The following is a 21,568-nucleotide window of genomic DNA, read 5'->3' as shown; positions in this document are numbered from 1 at the left end:
TTCTAAAAATATGTGGGTTTGAATTAAAATGTATAAAAAATGTTTGTGTTTTTTTTACTAAAAGCTCAGTGGTTTGAGAGGTGGTTTACATCAACGTCATAGCAGCTTTACTTAGAAAAATACTTGATGTGATTTAATCTTTAAAACATTTTAATGGCTTCAGAGATTTCAGAAAAAATACTGGAAATTACTTAGATGGAAATGTCACTGAGCCTATTAGCTTTCTATAGAACAAGAAAACCCTAACATTTGTTGTCTACCACTACTTTAGTGGGGTCCATAGGGAAAAAAAAACCCAGAGATTTTCAAATTTCCTTAATATCCTCCTTGGTCTAATCTGGAATCAATATTCACTGAGAGAAACCTCGCTTGTCTCTGTTCATGAACTTCAGGTATCATGTCTGAAAAAAAAAGCTGTAAATATGCAGGGCTTTGGGGGAATTAATCAGGGAAAGGCAGAAGAAAAGCAGAGGAATGACACAGGAAGAAAGAAATGAGAAGGGAGGATCAGAAGTTGCCAGCATTTGATAGCACATTACAGGGAAAACCAAAAAAAGCAAGGAATGGTGCACCTCAGCTGTGTCCTTTTGCTCTGTGATGTAACTCACAATAATCACCTCGCAGGGTCCTATACATGAAGAGCTGGAAAAGAAAATCAGGTGTTATCATACTCCTGACTTCGCTGAGTCTCCTGCATCTTGCTCATTCCTGGCCTGTGGATTCTGACTTGTACTTGGGAGGGACTGTCCTGTGAAACCCTTCCTGGCATCATCACAAAGCTGAGGAATCATTTGCTCCTGGAGACCTTGGAGCCCTGGGGCAATGGAGATAGCGCTTGAGATAAGAGTAGGAGGAGTGAAAGAAACCACTCATCAATCCATTCCGAATATTCAAACCCGTAAGCGAAAAAATTCAAGGCACACAAAAGCAGGGACTACTGTATCCTTTCACAGCTGAAAAGGCTTTAGAGATCGCCTGTTCCGGTCAGTAAAAATCAAGGCACAAATCTAAAAACTTTGTTTCTAAGCTGAGGTTCACAGAACAGCGCAGAGGGAGCTGATGCCCATTTTGCTCTTTGAAAGCCCTGCCGAGGACCCCATCCAACCCAGTGCAGCCGGAAGGCGCATTCTGCCGAGGCTCCAACATGAAGAAAGCATTTCGCACGACAGCCTCCACTGGGGAATCCCAATCCCTTGGCACTGGGCTGTGCACCAGCCTTGGGCAGGTATCGGATCTGACCCCATTTATCGGACCTGCTGGGGCCGACGCTCCTTTTGTGGGCTTCGAACCAGTCCCTCCAACCCGCACACATCGCGGACTCCACTTGGGTAAGCCCCAGGCAGATTTTCCCAAGGATGCTGAATTTCCAGGCGCAGCCCCGACGGTAACCCTACTCTCCCTGGCACGGAGCTCCCGCATCCCGGCGAGCCGCCGACCCAGGCTCTTAAACGGGGGGGGCAAGAAAACTCCTCTCTGCCGCCGCCAGCTCTCGCCCTGCAGCGCGCCGCCGGGGCTCCGCGGGGTAGGCGCTGCGCTGCGCCGTGCGCTGCTCCCGCCCTCCCCCGTCCCGCGGGGCGCAGAAGGGCTGGGCCGGGGGATGCCGAGGGCCGGCGGCCGCAGCGCCGGGCGGGCGGGGGCCGGAGGCGCCGTGCTGGTTTTGGGCAGCGCGCAGCCGCAGTGCGGCCGCCGGGGGTACAAAGCGGCGGCCGGCGCGCTCCGCGGATCGCGGCGCGGCGGGCGGGACGGAGGAGGGGGCTGGAGTTTTGCGGGGATCGCGAGAGCCCCACCACCACCTCCTCGGCGGGACGCGGAGCCCGGAGGTGAGCGGCGGGGGATGCGATGGGACGGGATGGGGCTGGAGATGGGCGCTCGGGCGAGGGGGAAGTGTAGCGGCAGCGAAGCTACTGCCGCCCCTCTCGTCCAGAGGAACAGCGCAGTTCCCCCCGGCCCCCGGGGAGCTCCTGGCTCTGTCGGGAGCGGGGAGCGGACGGTCAGCCACGGCGCTGCCCCGCTGGCAGGAAGACGGCGGTCCCGGCGGACCGGTACGTGAGCGTGTTGCGAAGAGTTTTTGATAGCCCTCCCCGTTTTGAGTGAAAATGCTTGATTATGCCAAGCGGGGCACAGACGCGCGTGTTCCATGCATCGCCGCATCCCGCCCGCTCTCGGAGCAAGGGAGGCGCGTCTCTGCCCGCGGGACCCCGCCGGCGGCTCCCCCGGCTCCGAGGGAAGCGCTGCCAGGTGGGGTGGGAAGCACCTGGGCAGGGGAGAGGAGGGGGTGGAATGGATCACATGGGAGAGCAGTGTTCACCGGTGCTTTGTTTAAATGGACCGTCACTAACTTGTAAGCCGGCACTTCAAAAGAGTAGAGAGGTTTTTTTGGGTAGGGGGAGGGGACAAGGGGAAGGTCTTGGGCTTTGATGCTCAGTACATGAAAGTGCATGAAACTTTGGCTGCTCTTCACGAATCTCAAAAAAAAAACTCAAAAAACCAAAAAAACCAAAAACCCCCAACTCGCAAACTATTAAAGACGCCTTGAAGTGTTTGAAAACAGTCTTAATTTTTCTGGAACAACGTTGTGGGACCCTATAGCTTGATACACATTTACGTGTAAAAAGTGATTCAGGTGTAATTACAAGCCTCAGTAATGATAGTGACATTCTTGTGACTGCTTTGTCCCCGAGTTACACGTAAGACCAAGCTGAGTTTAACTTCTCTTGTAGCTATGTTAAGGTCAAGCACAGTGTGCTTTTTGTTAAATGAAAGCCCTCAAACATTTAAGTAGCGCCAAAGCCTGTTTGGCAGTTCAGTAGCATAGTTGACAACCTTGTATGTTGGCAGGCCATAAAAGATAGCATGACAATTTGCTGATTAAACATATCGGCTGTATCTTACCCTTTTATTTCACCCCTTCTGTCAGAGTGACTGGGTCTTATTAAAGGTTGTGTCGGTGTCAGTTGTGAAGAAAGGAAAATACGAGAAGAGTGAGAGGAGGCTGATTGGGTTTATGTGAGTTTTAGAAAGGCCAAGCTAATTTTGTAAGTGTTCATGATGTGCAGAGAAAGCCCTGACATTTTTGTTCAGGTGGTGTTTCAAGTCCTTAGAAGTGCTGCTTGGGCCTTCAAGTCCAGAGTCAGTTTTCCAAAGGGAGTGGGTGCCAGGAGGACACAGTGGTGCTGGCTGACAGGAGTAGGGCTGCACCCAATCCATGCTGCAAGCAGCATCTTTGAAGTCTTGTCTGTCTTCTGTCTGGGAACATCTGCCAGCTATTAGTGACCAAGTGAAATGGGATTCTACCCCAAAACTGCCTCCTCAACTGGAGATGAGATATTGTCATAAGACAGGAAAGCTTGTGTCCTTCCTCTGTGGGTTTTGAGAGAGGGTGCAGCTGTGGCGCATGGAGGTGCAGGGCGATTGAGTGTGGAAACTTGTTGCACGAGCATTCCACACAGTGCTGAGTGTGGGTCACACCAGTGCCAGGGGCAGCGGCACAACCCCAATTGCCAGAGCACAGCTTGGGCTTTGAAAGGTAGATGGATGCAGGCTCTTGTGTCCCTCAAAATCTGTGGCTTTGCTGACCATGTTTTTAATGGAATTTTGTTGTTACATTGAACTCTGTTTCATTTGTCTGACATCACAGCGTGGTTTGTCCCTTTTCATTGCTTGTGATCTAACTAGAAGGAAATTCATATTGTATTGTGTATTTTAGTGACAACTTCTGTAGCACTCCTTACAGGAGTCCGCAGTGTCTTAGTTCTTAAATTTGTGCTCACCTGCTTTCTTTCAAGATTGGGGTTTACTTTAAAATTGCACTGGAGAAACTGATTGAAAACTGAATGTGGACTTGGTTTTATGTGGCAGTTCAGTGTGTCTTTAAAATCCCGCCTCCTTGGGAGAACCAGCAGTGGAAGTATTTCTTGTAGCACAAATGACTTCAGTGTGAGATGAGTTGGTCCAGTAGCTCCCCCTCAGCATCTGTTTGCTTTTTCTCACTCTGGCAGTTTTCTCAGGTTTGTAAGCTTCTGGTACAGCTTGTTGTATCAATTTCTGCAGTGCCCTGCATGTCTAAATAATAGATGCTGAAAGTGAAATGAAAACGTCCAAATGAAGAGTCAGTTTTGCAAATGATGCAGAGCTGCTGTGAAGAGCTGTCAGGAATGGGCATCTGATCGTGCTTTTAGTTGCTGAAACAGTAGTTGTTAACTGAGGGGAGTTGCAGATTTTCTCTGGTGGTGTCAGCACCTGTTGAAGTGGTAGGTCATGGAGAAGGAGGGCTTTTTCCTAGTCATTTAGCTAATGGAATTGACTAATGGGCCAAAGGAGGTGTTTCAAGCATCATTGCTTGTACTGTTCATCCATCCAAATTCTCCTCTGCACTTTAGAAAGGGAAGAAACATAGTACTTGCAAAGTGGCTTGAAAGCTTGTGTGTATGTATGTGCACATGTAGGAATTTTATCTAAAATTTTGGTCGGTTGTGTCAAGATGACAAGTGTTAAGCTAATGACTAGGTTTTCATGTCGTAATGATCAGGAGAAGTTCATGTGGAATTGCAACAAGAAGTAGCAATGAACTACTTCCAAAAAGTTATGATTCCGGCTAACCTCTTAAAGGTGCAGTAAATGTAGTTTACGGATGACTTGAAATGCCAGCTGTAATTTTTTACAGAATTTGAGAGGTCTTTTGTTTGAACTACCTAAAAATATATCTAAAAATCACATTCTATTTTTATAAGCCTTCTGTATATTACCATATTTCACAAGCCTTTATGAAATTAAAAAAAGTATGAACGCTATTAAATAAGTTCATCTTGACTAGAGATGGAGATTTATGATGAGGTTTATAATGTGTTTGAGTCTAGTGGGAAATGATTCATTTTAAGTATCTTAATAGTATCTGCTTGCATGGTTGAATAATTGGTGGTGCTGTAAAAAGGCATTTAGGCGTCTCAAGGAAAACTCTGACACTCCACAGTTGTCTCTTGCTCCCATTATAGAGGCTATATATTGAGGGGAAATAACATGCAAATTATGTGACTGTTCCCAGCTGTCAAAAGACTGGTACCTGAAGAGAAATAAATACATGTCAGGAATGAACAATTGGCATAATTGATTTTTTTTTTTTTTTTTTTTCAGTTTATATATTTTATGCAGACTACTCCTAGCAGTGTGAATTATACTCATAAGGTCTATCTAGCGTGTTCTCTAATTCTGAATGCTGCCCATGTATTTTATTTTGGGAAACTGTATCTGCAATCATGACAGTAGTGTTGAGACTTGTGGTTAAATCTGAAGAGTGATTCAGGCCATGTTTATCTTTTTACTTTTCCAAAGGTTCCCTGGCAAAGTCCAGATAGCAGAAAGATGTATGTGGTGATAGTCACTTTTTCACCATTAAGGGTGTACTTGTCCATGATGAGGAAAAAAGGAAATAGCTTGTGAGATGCTGTAGTGAATATAGGAAATGCTTTCTGAACTTCGATAGTAATGAAAAAAAATTTGTCCTTCAGGAGGGGTGGCAAGAGCATCTGATCTCTCTTTCAGGCTGCCACAGACTCTGGGCTCTGAACCCTGTATTAAGCCCAATGACTAGTTTGGCTAAAGCGTAACTTAGAAGGCGGCATCCTGTTGGACTTAAAACACTCCCACAGGCTTACCTTGTCAGTTAATGCCAATTTTTTGTGTCTTTCTGAGCTCAAAAATGTGTTTCTGATTTCTAATTAGAGCTGTACTGAGGAAGGAGAGCTGACAATTAAACTTGAGTCATGAATGCGTGTTTTCAGTGGCCCTTTAATTCTTTAGAGATGCGAGTAGACTGAAGACAGAGGAGTCGGACAAGATCAGTTGCAACTTAATTGTGGATAAGCATTGCCAAACTGAGTCTGGTTTTCTAAAAGCCAAACTACTGTTCCCGTACTTTTCTGATGTATGAGCTCCCTGTTGCACACAGGAACCAAAACTAGACCCAGATGAGTTGGAGGCTGTAACTGCCTTTCCCTAAAACAAGGCATCTCCAGAAAATATTCTGGAGAAGGTGATGTTGGGAGGGTGTTGGGCACTGGGGTTGTCCCAGCCTGCTTTGGGGCTCAGGGATGGTGCCTCTGTCCCATTCCTCACAGACAGAGATGTCTGTGCTGACCTGGAGCACTGGGATGTTGCTGTGTGACGCGCAGAGTTCAGGAAAGAAGTGTCAGTGAGAGAAGTCTCCTACATGCGTAATGTGTCTGTTTCTCCATCTGTGTATGCCGGGAGCTATAGGCATCTTTTTGTGGTGTTTGGAGGTGTTTGGTGACCAGGAGGGCATTGGGGGCACCTCACTGGATTTCTTGGACAAATGTTTGTGACACCACATTTCATGGGATGGATTGCTGATCTGCTCTGGCCTGGTGATATATTAGGCCTGGTTCATCATGTGCTAGAGCTCTGAAGTAGATGATGTCCTTCCTGCCTGTAGATGCCTTAAGGTGTTGGTTGTGGAAATCCAGAAGGATTTACTGTTGAGTTCTTTGCTGCCCAAAGGTGCCCTTTCCTCACCCCAAGGACCTTAGTTTTTCTTACTGGTCTACCGTCTTCTGGGCCCAAAGGGTCCAGTGCATTTACGTGAAGCAGTAGTGCCCTGGCAGGTCTGGGTTGCACTGCTACTGAGGTTTCCAAGAAGATTCAAACAAACAGTCAAAATGTTGGTTATTGGACAAGATTGCTAGCCCTAGTAAGGCTGCCTTGGGTTGAGAGGTTCTGTACCAGAGGTTTTTATCAAATGCACGGTACCCCTACCTCTAAGACTGGTGAGGGCTAATCAATCCCATATGTCTTGTGTGGGTCTGTAATTAGTGAACATTGACTCTTAAACCCTAAGTCCCTGGACTTTTTTTGCCTGAATACTTCAAGTAGTATTCTTAAGTTTAGCTGCAGGTAGGGCTGTTACCCACACAAATGATCGATCCTGCCTTGGTTTTACTGAGCTGATAGCCTTTATGGTTGCCGTGCACTGACAGTGAGTTCTGTAGCATGTGTGCACACATTTCAGCCTCCTAATTGTATAGCTTGATCAACACTTCTTGACATAGGGACAAACTGATTTAGCTTTTATGCACCTTTCATTTTTTTACATAATCCACCAGCCCCCTCCAAATAATGTCTTGTTTGGCCTATTAAAAACTGAACTATTTTACTGAGGCCTCTTTCATGATTTATAACTATTTCCAATCCCTTCCCAATTCTGCAGTGTCATTATTAAGGGGGAGGATGCTGCCCAGATTGACTCAGATAATTTTGCACCACGAATTGCCAAGTGGTGCCAGAAATGTTTCTGTTTCATTCAGCACCCGTACCAATCTCCGCACCTCCTGGCTCTTTCCTGTTGACTGCAGCTGCCTGTGCCACAGGCAGTAAACCTGTGCCGGGCTGAAAGCTGTGAGCTCTTCTCCTGCACTTTTGCTGCCACTTTCTTTCTGTTGGTGCTAATATTTATGTGGCTGTGGGACAAAACAGATTGGAACACTGATCTGGCTAGAAACAGACGTGCTAAAATACCTCCCTCCCTCCCCCCAGCCCCGGCTATTTGATGTGTGCACAGTGTCCCACGGGCTGTGCCAACATAGCATGAGAGGGTGGGAAGCCTCAGCGGTAGTACAGGGATGTGTCAGAAATTAATAGGCATGGAATCATGGCACTGTGATTGCCTCCCAAGCCTGTGAGCAGTTGGAAATCCATATGATGTGTTTTAAACTTTGGTCTATTAGAACCTTTTTGGCAGATGATGATCAGAAGCACTGATCATCAAAACCCTGCTTTGTGGGTGGGACTGGAAGAGCTCCTTATCTTGCATTTTCTACTCATCATGCCACCAGCCTGCAACCTGTTAGTCTCAAAAATGAAGAGTTTAGTTTAAAACAATTATCTCCTCCAAGCTATTCTGATCTTTTCTCTTCTTTTTTTTTTTTTTTTTTTTTTTACCGCAACTGTTTTCCCAGTTAACGGCTGTAAGTCTTCCCTGAAGTGAGACAATGTCAGAGGTTGAATATGTTTGTTTAGGTGCATAAACATGGCTGTGCATGGTGGGGCTTCCATCACAGTGTTTTCATTCACTTCATGAGCTGTTAAATGAGAAAAGGATGGTGCTCATTCCTGAGCTGTTTTCGAACAGCTGTGTCAAAAAAGCCCCCAAGGACCTCAGACAATAGTGAACTCTCTGCAAATGATGCTCTCCTGTCTCAGCATATGTTGATGCAGAGGATCTCTGAGAGTTATACCGAACTAAACTAGTTTGGACAGTGAAAGAAAGATACATACATGAGTGTTTTATGTGGCTCCTCAGTATTTCCCCAGAGGGAATTTGCCAAGGGGTGCAGTGACTGGGGAAAGTAACATTTGGATTCAGACTAGGGAGCCTTTCTCTCTATTTAAGTAGACACTTTTGAGTGTTTTAAAATTAGAATATAAAAAGTAACAAAGGACAGTCGAGATATTGATCGTGAGACAAAAGCATGGACGCTTGACTCATTCATAGTTACTAACTTAAACATTATTGCAGAATTTTTCACCCAATTTCCAGGCTTCCAATAGAAGAGAAATCAGAATGAAAGAGTTGATAGATATTCTCTGTTTTGCAGCTTGGCAAACTCAATTTAAGGTTGTGGGTATTTTCTCACCAGTGCTTTGTTATTAACTCCCCTGTTTGTAGACAGAACGGTTTCAGTTCTTCAGTGTCCTTTGCAGTGTTAGTAGACTGATACATTACAACATAATCTACTTCCCACTGCAGTTCAGTTTTTGGAGGGCTGCACCAGAGCAGAGCCTTGGTTTTTTTTCCCCAGAGTGTATCTACCTCAATCAACACAGCAAAATACCTGCTAAGAGAAGATGTTTAGTTTAGCTGAATCTTTCTTCAGAGTAGAAACTGGTGTTTCTTTCAGGGATCAGCCCTACTGTGGGGAGTTTGTTTGTTTGTTTTGTTTTGTTTTCAAGCAGAGTGCTTCAGTGGATAATGACTCATATGTTGGAATCTGACTTTTCACTCCAATTAGCCACAGATACACCCAGATGTGTCTGCCATTCTGTAGTAGATAACTTCAGTATGCACTGTTTACATTTCAGATACCAAACCAGGGTGAAAATCAGGCTGTTCATTCATCGCAACCTGTCATATAGCTGAGCGTGAGTGCACATCCCTTCAGGCTCCATTAGCATGAGTTAACTTTGTAATTGGGTTTCTGGGGCAAACAGGGACAGGAAGCAGAAGTAATTTGGCAGGCCAGGCTTAGCTTTTTTGTTCTGTGTGGTGTAAGTGTACAAGAGAGCAGAAGTAAAATATGGATGCAGAATGGCTGGAGAGATCCTAACAAAGCAGAAGACATTTGTCAAAACTTCATTTGGATGTTGTGGAATATCATGCAGCTTTACCAAGGTGGGATTTTACAGCTATATTGAAGCAGAATTTCTATAGCCTCCTGTGATTTTCAGAGCCCTTCTCTTGCTGTTCTGTATTTTTCAGCTTTCTCTCTGTCTGGCAGTAGCATCTTGTCTTGTAGAGTCTAGCAACAGGAAGTGAGCTTGCTGAATGAAAAGCACTTGTCACTACTCAGTTTTGAAACTGCTTCACAATGAAGTTAATAGAAATGTAAGTTTTCAAGTTACTCTAAACTCTGTTCATAATACCTAGTTTTGCACAAACAAACCAAAAAGGAGAGAAGGGGACAAAATCCAAATCAAACTGTAAAATGTTAGGGTTCCTGAGCAGGAGAGACAGGTTTGGGTTTTTTTCTTCCATTTTTTAAGGCATTGAAAGTCATCTGGCTCTTTTCAGGTGTTCAGTCTGGATTTACATGAACGTGATTAGAATTAAGCTACTTTATGGTATTTTTTTTTAAATCACACTTCACATTTTCCAATTAATAACTTCACTTTTAAAACAATAGTCTTTTCCCCAGACTAATCTTAAGACTTAGAAATTGCAATACAAGAAGAGATTTTTAGCTTAAGTTCCATTCCTTCCTGATATGTGGGGCTGAACTTGTTCTTAAACTTTCAAGTTGCTGCTTTCTTTTTTTTTTCCTGAAGATAAGCTCTTGAAGGATTTTCTTTCCTCAGATGAATGCTAGTCTTACTCTGGCATCACTGACCATTTTTCTCAACTTATGTTTTACCAGCAGCCTACTCACATGGCTTTCTGTGCATGGCAAGTCAGTAACATTTGAAGATGAGATATAATCACCTGCAAGACTAAGATGAAATCTCTCTGAAACAAAGAGGTGCTGGAAACGATGTAGGCATGATTAGCTGCAGTTTATGTATCTTGTCAGCATCGTTTAACTGGACTGACAAACTTGATGTATGCTTCTTACTTTGTTCTTGTGGTGTTATGGGCTGCTTTACCCATGGGTTTTTTTTTCAAGTAGACAAGGGTTTTGATGTGTGTGTAGTGGAAGTTGCCTTGGTCCTGATCCCATCTGTGATTTAGCACTGAGTCTTTATATCTCCTTTGTGTTTTTCTTGCAGTTTCTCATCCCATCACTGCTGCTACTTGCGCCCGCTGTCATGGTTTTAAGCAATGTTGCAGGATCACATCAACAAAAATACAAGTGGCTGCCGGGAGCCTTCTCACTGAGGAAATTTAAGGAAAACAAACCCTTCTTTGTGTCCGTGCACACATCATGACTGTCACGAGTTATGCAGTAGGCGTGCTAAGAAGATGCAGTCGGTGCTCACTCCGGCAGTGGGAGGTGCCCCTCCTGGGAAGCTGCTGCTCCAGCCAGATTGTGCTCAGTCACTTAGTGGCTGGACTGGGACATGGGGTTCAAGCAAATATGGTCGAAATAAAATGGAGTTCTTCAAGAAGCTTAAAAATAAGCAGTTGACAGAATATTGTTCACATTGTAAGGGATTGTTGGTTTTGGCTGAAGCAGACTTGACAGGGTTTAAGGGCTGTTACCTGTAGCAACTCCATCTTTCGTTAGCCTGGGAGAGAGAAGGTTTGTGCTTGTACAGCTGAATATTAAATCTGTGGCTCAGGATGTGTTAAGTGCATGTGTTTATTAGTCTTAGTGCAGGTATATTTTTCATGCCAGCAACTAGCCCAAAACCAGGAGGGGCCTGCAGTTTGTTTTAGCTGGTAGAATTAATGACAGGTTTATTGCAAAGCTACATTTGAAGTTTTGTTTCCACGAGCACAGGGTGACCGGGACAGGAAGGAACACTTGTTGGTTTGCAGCCTGCAGCTGAGCCTTTCGACCTGTCCACAGATTTCCCCTCCCTGCCCCCCCCAAAAGGAGCCCTACAACTCTGCAGCAACCCTAGCTACCTCTTGGTCTTCTTGTATTGCTCCCCTGGTAATCCCTCCCATCCCTCTCTCCTGGGCAGCAAGGCCCCCTGGCCTCCAGTCCGCATTGCTCACATTCCCGAGCTCTGCGTGCACGCTGTGGGATGAGGGAGGCGGCTAAGCTGGTCCTCTGCTCTGGCTAGGAAACCACTGTTGTGAAAGCAGCCTGCCTGCTCCTGTCCTCCCTTTATATCCATCAGAGCCCCCCTGCCCACATAGCTCACATTCCTGAGCCGCATTTCATTTGGGGTGGTGTTTTGCTTTGGAGGCTGTTACTGCTCCGTAAAAAAGTTTGCTTGTAGCTACATCTTCATGGAAGAGCAGCAATTTATGTCCCCCAGTGTAACACATTTGGTGGCTGTTCTGGATAGTTCACGGTCTCTTTGGTGACTGCAAGTGAGTGAGATGGCAGATGGATGCAGCAGTGAGGAGAATGTGCAGTCAGGAGCCAGAGGGTTGGCTGTGCTCAGGCTGAAGGAGAATGTTTGGGTCCTGGAGGAGACTCCATTGGAACTGGTGTCTGTGACTATTATGTAGGGAGGAAGTTTCATTGTCATTTCAGTTAAAAGATTTTTCCTCCCCGCCTCTTCCTCCAAGCAACTTGCTAATTTGCATCACAAAAGTGAGGCAGGGTTGTTTCCTTACTATGTTTCAGAAAATAACAATTCTCTTCAACTCTGAGTGAAAATGAGATGATTTATGGGTTGCTTTATGCATACTGGTGCATTCAAGTGCAACTGTTAATTGAACTGTCTGATACTCTTTTACCACAGTGTCCAGTTACTGCTGTTCTTGCATCAGTGCTGAGAGAGTCTCATTGAAAGGAGGACTGTCTGGCCTGTGATACTGGTGTTGTCCTGTAGAAGAACCAGCTGGATACGTAAGGCACTTTCTTGCACATCCAGTCTTTAGAAACAGTGAGGTGTTTCCCATGTCTTACTAGTACTAAGCCAGAGATTCCTTGTGTAAATAAAAAATAGCAGTAATGCATTTATACACAGCTAGGAGCACTAACAATTTTATTGGCTGTTAGCAAACAGCCATTTTATATCTATATTAGAGCTTAGTCAAACTGACTTTGTTGGAACTGGAGCATCTCATCCCTTTGATTTCAGTGCAGAAGTTGTCAAGCCACAAAGCTGCCCTGATGTTCCTGCATAAAGTTGCTGTAAATAGGTGTGTAACCAGTGTGTATGTACCATAGGTCAGAAGCAGTAGTTACTCCATAAGTGCTTTTTCTCTCTCCTTTGTTTTAGTCTCTGGACCTTTGTCAAAACCCCAGAGTATTACAGAGACTGCAGGAGGGGCCAGAGGAAGGGATGGAGTCTGTATTCTGTATTGCCTCAAGATTCATGTCTGTACTGTGTTACAAAATTGTCATGTTCAATGCTCTTGCTTTGAATGGAAAGCCTTTTGTGGCTGGCTAAACTTTGGAAAAGCATTAGGCTCAAGGAGGAACATTCTCCTTCCTTTGTCAAGTAAAATCTTCCCTTGGACTGATGAATATTTAGGTTGGACTGTGTTTGGTCTGTCAAAATCCAGCTATTTTTTTGCCAAAACTGAGGTGAGTTCCAGATAGAACTTCACATGTATTCTCTCTCAATGAATTACTCACATAAAAGCACTTGCTAAACAGTGTCTAGACTGCAAAGACCTGGATTTGACTGAATCTAATTAAAGCAGTGGTGGCTTTCAGGTACGAATTTAACTGCAGTATGTTATCCTGGCTTTTGCTAGAAAGAGGCTGACCATGGTTGAGGTGGTTTTGACTTGCATACAGAGGTAAATTCAAGTCAGATACCTGAAATGATACTTCTCCCCATCTACCACACAGAGAACATCATCTGCCCAGAGCAGGATGGCTGAGCAGCTCATGGTAATGCAGGTTTCAGCACAGTCTCCTCAGAAAAACTGAAATCAACTTCCTGCTGGTTTTGGAGAATTAGTAGAATAATTCTGAGAGTTAGCAGGAAGTTTCTGACTGCATTGCAGAGATATGAAGAGGCTGAAAATACCCCTGCTAAAAGTACTGGCTTTGATACTGGAGGTTAAACATACTCAATGCACAGCTCCAGCTAGTCCGTGCTGGCCAGCCACCCTCATGACTAACCTTGTGAGTTCATTGCCCATCTGTGCCCATTGCCTCATCTTAAGTCAGGTTGATTACCAGCTGCTTATTGATTAAGATGGATTAGGGGAGTCCTGGACGTCTAATACAGCTGGTTTCTCCTGTCTCTGAATAAGTCACTGGAGTGGAAGTTGTGGTGTTGCCCATGGGTCCCTCCCTGGAGATGTTCAGGGTAGGTTTTACTGCAGTAGAAAGAAGCATAATGTAACTCCTGGCTTCTGGTAGTTTTACCTTGTGGCCTTGAACGTTTGCCCAGACATGTCTGTGAAGCATCTTGGCTGTTCTCATGCTTTTGCTATTCCTCTGTCTCAGCCCTCCAGACTCCTTTTATTTCCTGTAACTTTTCTATCTAGCGCACACTTTGTTCACTGCCCATCAAGTCATGCCTGCTCCTCCTCTTTCACCCTGACCCTGAATGCTTGCTCTGTTCAATCAAAGTCTCTAAGACAATACAGAGAAGGGGGGTCACCAAGAAGAAAATTGAAGAAATAAAAGGGAGAAGTGAAAGAGCTGTCTCTGATAGAATTCAGGCTCCTCTGTCCAATCTGACAAGTATAACTTTTACTTGAGAAACTGTCCTTTGCTTCACTTTTTCAGCCTGTCATCAAATTTCTGCTAGTTTTGAACCTTGTCTCATGGGGCTGTTGCAGGAGCAGAAGTAATGAGCCAGTAGTGCAGTTCCTTTTCTCCTCATTGGAATTGAGGGGAAAAAAAAGGACACAGCTGCCTCTCACTATAACAACAGCAGCAGTGGGCAACTGCCACAACTTTTTAGGCTGTTGCAGTCTTATAAAATGTTCTAGTTTGGAAATGGAAAAGAAGATATACTGGCCTATTCTTGGTACCAAGTTCAAGGCTCAGCATTGCACAGAAAGTTTGTGTAGCTAATAAAAGCTATACGTACTACTACTTGGCAGTGTGTAGAGAGAAGTTTTTCTGGCAAGGAATGTTAGCATGACCTTGTCTTGTCCCTGAGTTTCTGAGAACTTTGACATCTTCTCAGCAGAATAGAACCTGGGATAAACCCATGTAGTGACCAGGGGTCACAGCAGAAATGCTTAAAGTGCCACGGTTGCTTTAGTGAGTACTCTTGTTTGCAACTGGGTAGTGGGGGCTGTGGACTAGCCCCCTCACTGCCCTCTCCCCTGGCCATGGGCTGTGACCAGCTGTGCCTGTGGCACAAAGCACATACTTGCTCTTTTAAGCTCTTCCTGCTTTCTGCAGGAGTCAGGTGTTTTCTTAGCTGTGAACACTCTTCTAGCCTGATTTACGTATAATTTTTTGAACAGGTCTCTTGATTTCCTTTCACTGTTACCATGTTAATTCACAGCTGGTTGTTACAGGACCGCATGTGTTCTGGGTCAGGAATAGCCCCAGTCTGCTCCTGTATGAATTATGATTTGCTACTGTGGAAAGAAGGCTGTTGTGCTGCATGATTGATTTGCAGTCCATCTTGGATGGCCTGATCAGGACAGAAGTTGGATGGTGCTGATGGATGAGGTGATTAGTGCTGACGTTGAAGATGGAGTTACAGGCAAAGAGGCTCCTAGTTAACTTTCTTATCATGAAAAAAGAGGTAGTGTTTGTCCTGCTAGACTGGCATGCTGAGCTTTTCTCTGATCTAGGAAGTCTCCACTAGCCCCATCCATTTCCTTGATCTTTCTGGAAAACTTCATTTTACATCATGGTGGGTTTTTTTGTTTGGTTGGTTTTTTGTTGGGGTTGGTTTTTTTTTTTTTTGGTTGGTTGGTTGGTTGTTTTTTAGGTTTATTTTTTTTTTTTTCCAGAATGAAGAAAACCCTTCTTACTTTTGTCTTGCTGTCTATTGGAAGTGACAGAAATTGCATCAGAGCCTGGATGGGTTTTTTTTGTAAATGAGTTTATATTCCCTAAGGCTCTGGCATTTATCAGCCCTCGTTTATGATGGAAGTTGCAGGTCATTGAGATATTTTAACTCCTGACCTAATAGCATGTGAGTGTTTCCTCTGCTGTTGCCCAGTTTGCTCAATTCCCTGTTTGGTCAGCAGCTGGGGGAGCTGCTGGGAGCTTGGCTGGCTTTGGCTCCAGGTCGCTCCCAGAGCTGGCTTGTTGCTGGCCTTGGCCTCATCTGCCGGCCAGTGTGACTGGCGGGCTGAGCAGGAGGCTGCAAAGTTAAAAGTGCTGTCAGTGCTCTCAGCCCACGGGCAGAGCTGGATGGCACAGTCTGTCAAGCTTATGGGGGAGAAAGGTGACGTGAGCGCACAGCTCACGCTGTGGAAGCAAAGTCGGCTGAGCCTGCGGTGGAGGCTGCCTGCTGCAGGGCACTGCGGTCCTCATACCTGTTTCCTTGTGTTTGCTGAAGTGTAATTGTAAACAGCCGTTTCCCACTTTAGGTGTAGGTCTTTCCTTGGTGTTCCTTTTAACCCGGATTTTTCCTTCAGTTTGCCAGTTACTTATAGCTCCTAATTCCGGTTTAATGACTTTTTTGTGTCTGGGGATTGTACTTTATTTGCATCACAACAGAGCCCTGTGAAAGGCTTGGAGTAATGTCAGCTCTGGATCTGGTGTTAGGCAGTTCAAAGTGCCAGGCATGAGTTTGATCAAGTTGGTCCCTTTGTGCTTCGAAGTTTGAAGATACTGATCTCGTTGGAAGTAGGCAGGTGGCAGGTCAAGCAGCACATCTGAGAGTTGCCTGCCGAGAAAACTTGTTTTAATGAGAAAGAATAGTATCAAGTCTGTCACAAGGAGAAGTTTCAGGAGTTCGGTTTTAGGACACGTCTAGTAAAAATAAGTTAATAAACACCAAGGCATCAAGAGCATCTCAAGGGTTAGTCAGTCTCTTCTTTTTTATTTTGTGTATTATGGACTGTTGATTTAATGAGATGGTGGGACCAATTTCTCAAAGCCTGGTGATAAAACACATCAGTTAAAATGAGGCTGAAGCTTGGAAGAAATTACTTCGTTTTGTGGACTGTTTCTTTCAGCATGTTGGATTAATAATGTTTGGGTTTTCTTGGTAGTTTTTTTAATTAAGTGTTCATCATACCAGAACTATGTAGCAAAATATGCTTCTAATCTGCGTCCCCCCAAGCTGCATTTCTTTTTAATTTTCAAATGCTCTATTTGCCAGTAGAAGCACGAGTAAATATTAATAACTGAGAGACTTATCTGATGAAAAATGTTGAAAGAAGTGTGCCAGCATCAGGACTTTTTTTTATGGTTGCAAGTAACTGAATGCTTCATTTTAGTAGGAAAAAAGGAGATGACTATTAGACCTCAGCTCTGCGTTCACTTTTCCCAGCTGCTGTCTCAGCTCTTTGTTACGCTCATTTTTTGTTTTCCTCTCACTCAGCTCAGGCCCAGAGGTTTCAAATGGGTCATTGCATTTGGAAATTTGTCGGTTTCTAAGCATCTTTTGGAGAGCAAAGCAAAAAAAAAAAAAAAAACCCAAAAAGAAATCTCCTCTAACACATAACACCTCCAGCTGTAGTACATCCAACAAGTTTTGCAATACTTCAGTACTGCCAAAGTGTCCTGCAGTTGCTTGCTTTCCTTTTGGTAAATTTTCATGGATCCCTGTTCCATTAGCTTGCTTCAGATAGGTAGCAAGAGAAGGAATTGCCTTTCCAGAAGGAACTTCCTGCATGCTGTGAATGCAAATAGGCCGTTTGCTCCCCTCCCACCACCTAAATCTTTCCTCCCGGGCTTTGTGGGATTTAGTGCCAGCTAAGTGTGACAGCTGGTTGGTGTCCAAAGTCCTTTTTGTTGTTTCAACTTTAGTCAGGAAATGATTTGTCAGAGGATCAAAGCACTCTTGGGTGAATTAATTTTTTGCCAAACTGTGGATTTGATGCATATGTAAATATTGTCTGATATTTGTGACTGAGTGGTCCTGGCACAGGAGTGGTTTTTGGCTATAACCCAAACAATACTGGGGTTGACACTGCTAATTTTACAGAACAGCCTGCATGGACTGTTAAAGATCACATTTTGAAATTAGATCAGGTGTGCCAGTAAGTTGTGTGCAGGTGGCAAAAGGTGTCTTAGCTCATCTCCTGATATAATTCTGAAAGCAGCAAACAAGCTTCCACTGTTGACGGAGACTTCTCTCTTTGCCTTTTCTCTACCTCTGTGTCTGAAAGACAGTTGCACTGTTGTCACTTGGCACTGCCTTGGCCTTTGGCAGCTTTGTGACACTGTGGAGATGTGACTTCACGTGTGCACTCCTCTCAGGGCTCCTGGGAACTGCAGGGTTTACGGGTGCTCATCGTGCCATGCAAAAATGCGGTAAAGTAAGACCCCCTTGGGCAGGACTCTGCAGCGTTCACAGCTTGTGCGTCTGTGTGTTTGCAAATATTTTATTGGAAATGCCATGCTGTGGGAGTAGAGTGAGAGAAGGGGTGAGATCCTGTGCCTGGGATTCCTTTGTTCCCTGGAACACAGGTAGGGTGCTGTTCTTGGGACAGGTGTGTGCATGTCTGTGCAGGGGCCAGTGCTGGTGGGAGCAGCATGAGCTGCAGGCATAGATGGAGGGGGTCTTCAGCTAGGGAATGTGTTCTGTGAGGAAATAAAGCTGAGTAAAGTTGTGTTGATGCCTGAGGAGAAGGTGGGAGGGGGGAGGTCAGGGTGCAAGGCAGTGAGGTAGTGGCTGGGTAACATCACATTTTAGAAGCTGTTATAAGAAAGCTTCTTTGGGGGGTGATTCCTTTTGTCCATGAGAACACATAGCTCTGCATGACTATTCGAGACAGCAGTCCCATTATGAAGGATGGACACCTTCTCTTCAAAATTTATGAACAGGTTGGTTTTTTTTCCTATAAAAATTTTGTTTGGGTGAAATATACCCAAAACTAAAGTACACGGTTTTTCCCTGCTCTCTGATTCGAGCTGTTTTTCAGTCTCCCTAAAGGAACTCCCCACCCTGTATGTGCACACACGCCCTCTCTGGGCAGGAAGGCCAGGCCCTGCTCTCCAGAAACAAACGGGTGACACATTGCATGGTAGCTCAGCTGCCGGTATCTATCAGGTATCTGGAGATACCTGACCTGACACCTCTTCTTGACTCCATTTGGAGGGAAAGGAAAGGAAGGTATGGAAGTCTGGGGTGGCAGCCCGGTTCTGCTGCCTGCAGGGCCTTTGGGGATGTGAAAGGCTTGTGCTGCAGCACTGTGTAGCTTGAAGGAGGGAGGGTTGTACTCTGGAGAGGAGGGGAAGAAAGTTGGTAGTACATGGTGAACTCTGGGCTATTGAGTTAGTATTTGTCTGGTGCACCTGAGGGCAAAATGGAAAGAAATGCGTGGTGTCAGGGTGCCTGATGGATATGAAGAGAGTTGGACTGAGGCACACAGAAAAGACTTTAAGTGAGATGTTAATCAGTAACAAGCTGAGTCATCTTGCAACAGCTTGCAATGCCAAGTAGAGATGTACACAGCACGAAAGGAAGGAATGTGCACAAGTGTGTTTATTCCAAGCAGGGGAGGACTCGCCCTCATTCTCACACTCAAGAACGGAAATTTATTGCTTTTTCAAAGAAGTAACAGAATGTAGTAGGAAATGTGTCCCTATGCTTTTTGTTCTTTGTAATGTTCTTCACATAGAATAGCCTTGGTGTGAAATGCCTGGTAATCAACCAGAGCGCAGCTGCTTATCCAGCCTGGCTTCTGGACATCGGTGTTCTTGATACAGCTTGCTGCATCTGCAGGGTCTTCTAGCTGACCTTTTCCTGGCTTCTTGTCCAAAGAAGGCCTTCAAGCTAGTAAGTTTGTCAGAGAGGAGCTTGAAGAGAGGGACTCATTAACTAGAATGATGTCTCGTACAATGAAGGTCTCTGCTTTAAAAAGAAGAAAGCAAAACAAATAGTATTCCTATTGTTTGCCCAGCACAAAGTCTGGTTTGTTTTAAGGAAGTATCTGGTCCTTGACATTTTCATTTTCTTGCTGTTGGCTCTGAATTGCTCACCTGAGACTGAGCTGCAGGTGTCTTCAGGTTCAAACAAAGTAGAACATTCTTGCTTCTCAGATTTCAATGAAATTTGTATGCTGTGGTAAGGCCAGAAACTATATATTTTTTTTTTTTCCCCAGGGGAAAAGAGGTGGCTGAAATTGCTGTGTGGGAGGGTAGAAAGAAAAGGATGGGGACAAAGGGATGAAAAATTTGTGTGAGAAAACACAGCTGGCTAGGCTGCACATCTCCTGTGCATTGAGCTCTGTGTATCTAGAGGGTGATAACACCAAAAAAAAAAAAAAAATTTCCATTGCCTGTGTTTGTCCAGTTGGCCTGTTGCCCACTTGTACTCCTGCTTTACTCTGGGTAAAGAAGAGATGGGAGCTACTGATGTAACTGGAAAAAGGCAATGAGATAGAGCTACTTTGGATGTGGCAGTTTATTACTTGTCCTTCCTCATTTAAAAAAAAAAACCCCAAAATATGAATTTAAGTAACTCCATGGTTTTTGTCCTAGCTAAAATGAGGGACATCTCAGTCATAAATAGAATGAAAGGGAGAAACATACATTAGATTGAGTCTTTGTTCATGCAGGTGGATTTTTTCTATAAATTTTTAATGTTTGTGGTGTTGCTTTGCCACTCCAAAATGCTACAGCTGAGTGCAGATATTTCAGAAGACGCTTCTGGATGTGTCTGCCTAATGACAGCCCGGAGTTTTGACTTTTGCTGTTGGGACTTCTGTTATGTATATTGTGATAGTACTAACAGAGCAGTTAGTAGGCAAACCATTGCCTTAGTAGGCAAACCATTGCTGTTCACAGAATGCTTGCGATCGATAGTGTGAAAAGTGTGCTGAACTCTTTTTGTGGAGTGTTTTTCCATTGTATCTTCTGTCAGACTCATCTCTTGTGTTAGTGCTATACCCAAGCAGCTTTTTTTAGCCTTTGATCCAAGATAACTGACACTTAAGACAACAGAGTCTTGCTTCCTTGGTTTTAAAGTGCTTTAGCTACCCATGTCTTACCCATGTCACTTGCAACTGCGTTTTGGTCCTGCTCTTGCAGAAAGGCATATCTGCCCTGCTCCAACTTGTTCAGAAGTAGTTTATTTCCAGGGAAACTTGTTCAGCTAAGAGATATGAGATCTCATTATATTTTTAAAAGCATCTATGCCTTTGGCATGCTGACCTCCCACCAAACTCACTGGGCAGGCTAAGTTGGTGCTCTGAAAATTAATCAGGCAAGAGCGATTGTGCTTTACTTTCACTTTTTCTCGCTGCTGATAGAGAAAATCTTGAGATAATTGTGCCTTTTTAATGGCATTTTTCAAAACAAATGAAGCCCGTTCTTAAAATGCTATCTAGTGCTTATTCCTAGATAAGCAGGTACTTTGCAGCTAGAAGCATTGCAGTGCCTGGGTGAGGAGGAATTAATTAGCAACCTTCTAGCTAGATGGTGTCCTCTTTCACTGTTCTCAGATTGCAAAGGGTAAGAATGAGAAAAAAACCTACCTGATTATCTCTTGTCGTGATTTGCTACTGGCCTGCCTGAGACAGCTTATGCCAAGCATTCTGAGTAGAGTTCAGTTAAAGTTTCCACCAGGAGCTGGGCTGCTGCCATTCCCAGCTTGCACACTTTGCCTGTCCATGCTGTCCTTCGGCTGGGGCAGTCCTTGTTGGTCACCGCTGAGAGGTGTTGGGGACAGAGGGCACGACTGCTACATTATAAAGGGCAAGAGTTAGCATTGTCACTGCAGGCTGCAGCTTTGCTTGTGCTCATGAAGTTTCACCAGGGAGTTACTGTGGCTCAAGGGCTAAAAAACCCAGCACTTTCTCCAAACCCACCCTCTCTCAAGTTACAGCAAGAAGTCACCTTTCCCTTGGCTTCATTTTGTTCGCTAAACATTGCTCTAAGAAAGCACGTCTTTAGTTACTGTTTTGATAAGCATGGATATTTCTTGAGAATAAAAAATGAAAGTAAACATGTCAACTTTTTTCCACCTACATGGTAAAAATGAAATTTCTCCAACAACCTTTAGAAAAACAACTTTTCACTTATGGTTGTGGTAGAAGCTGTTTTATGGCAGTGTATCTTTGAGTGTATCTATATGTCCCCCCTTTTCCTCCCTGAAACTTGTTGGTACTCTTGTTGCAAGAGGTTTTTTGTTTATACTACAGCTATATTAGCGCTGTTGCAGGGTACAGGCT

At 44.5% G+C, this 21,568-nt stretch overlaps 1 protein-coding gene across 3 annotated transcripts in view; it reads left to right on the top strand.

Moving 5' to 3' along the window:
* Positions 1 to 1,725: 1,725 nt before the first annotated feature.
* Positions 1,726 to 21,568, top strand: part of KANK1 (KN motif and ankyrin repeat domains 1) — a 129,404-nt gene continuing 109,561 nt past the window's right edge. Inside the window, exons 1-2 of one of the 3 annotated variants that reach the window (XM_048291664.1) lie at positions 1,726 to 1,820; positions 12,085 to 12,191. The gene's annotated coding sequence lies outside the window, so the exon portion shown is untranslated. Of the gene's footprint in view, positions 1,821 to 1,935; positions 2,043 to 12,084; positions 12,192 to 21,568 lie in introns of those variants that run through there. The other 2 variants (XM_048291665.1, XM_048291666.1) reach the window with 2 other exon arrangements.

This window comes from Corvus hawaiiensis, chromosome Z, assembly GCF_020740725.1.
Source record: "Corvus hawaiiensis isolate bCorHaw1 chromosome Z, bCorHaw1.pri.cur, whole genome shotgun sequence".
NCBI classification, from domain to species: Eukaryota; Metazoa; Chordata; class Aves; order Passeriformes; family Corvidae; genus Corvus; species Corvus hawaiiensis.
The sequence above is the reverse complement of the archived record's forward strand: the minus strand, read 5'-3'. Positions and strand labels throughout refer to the sequence as shown.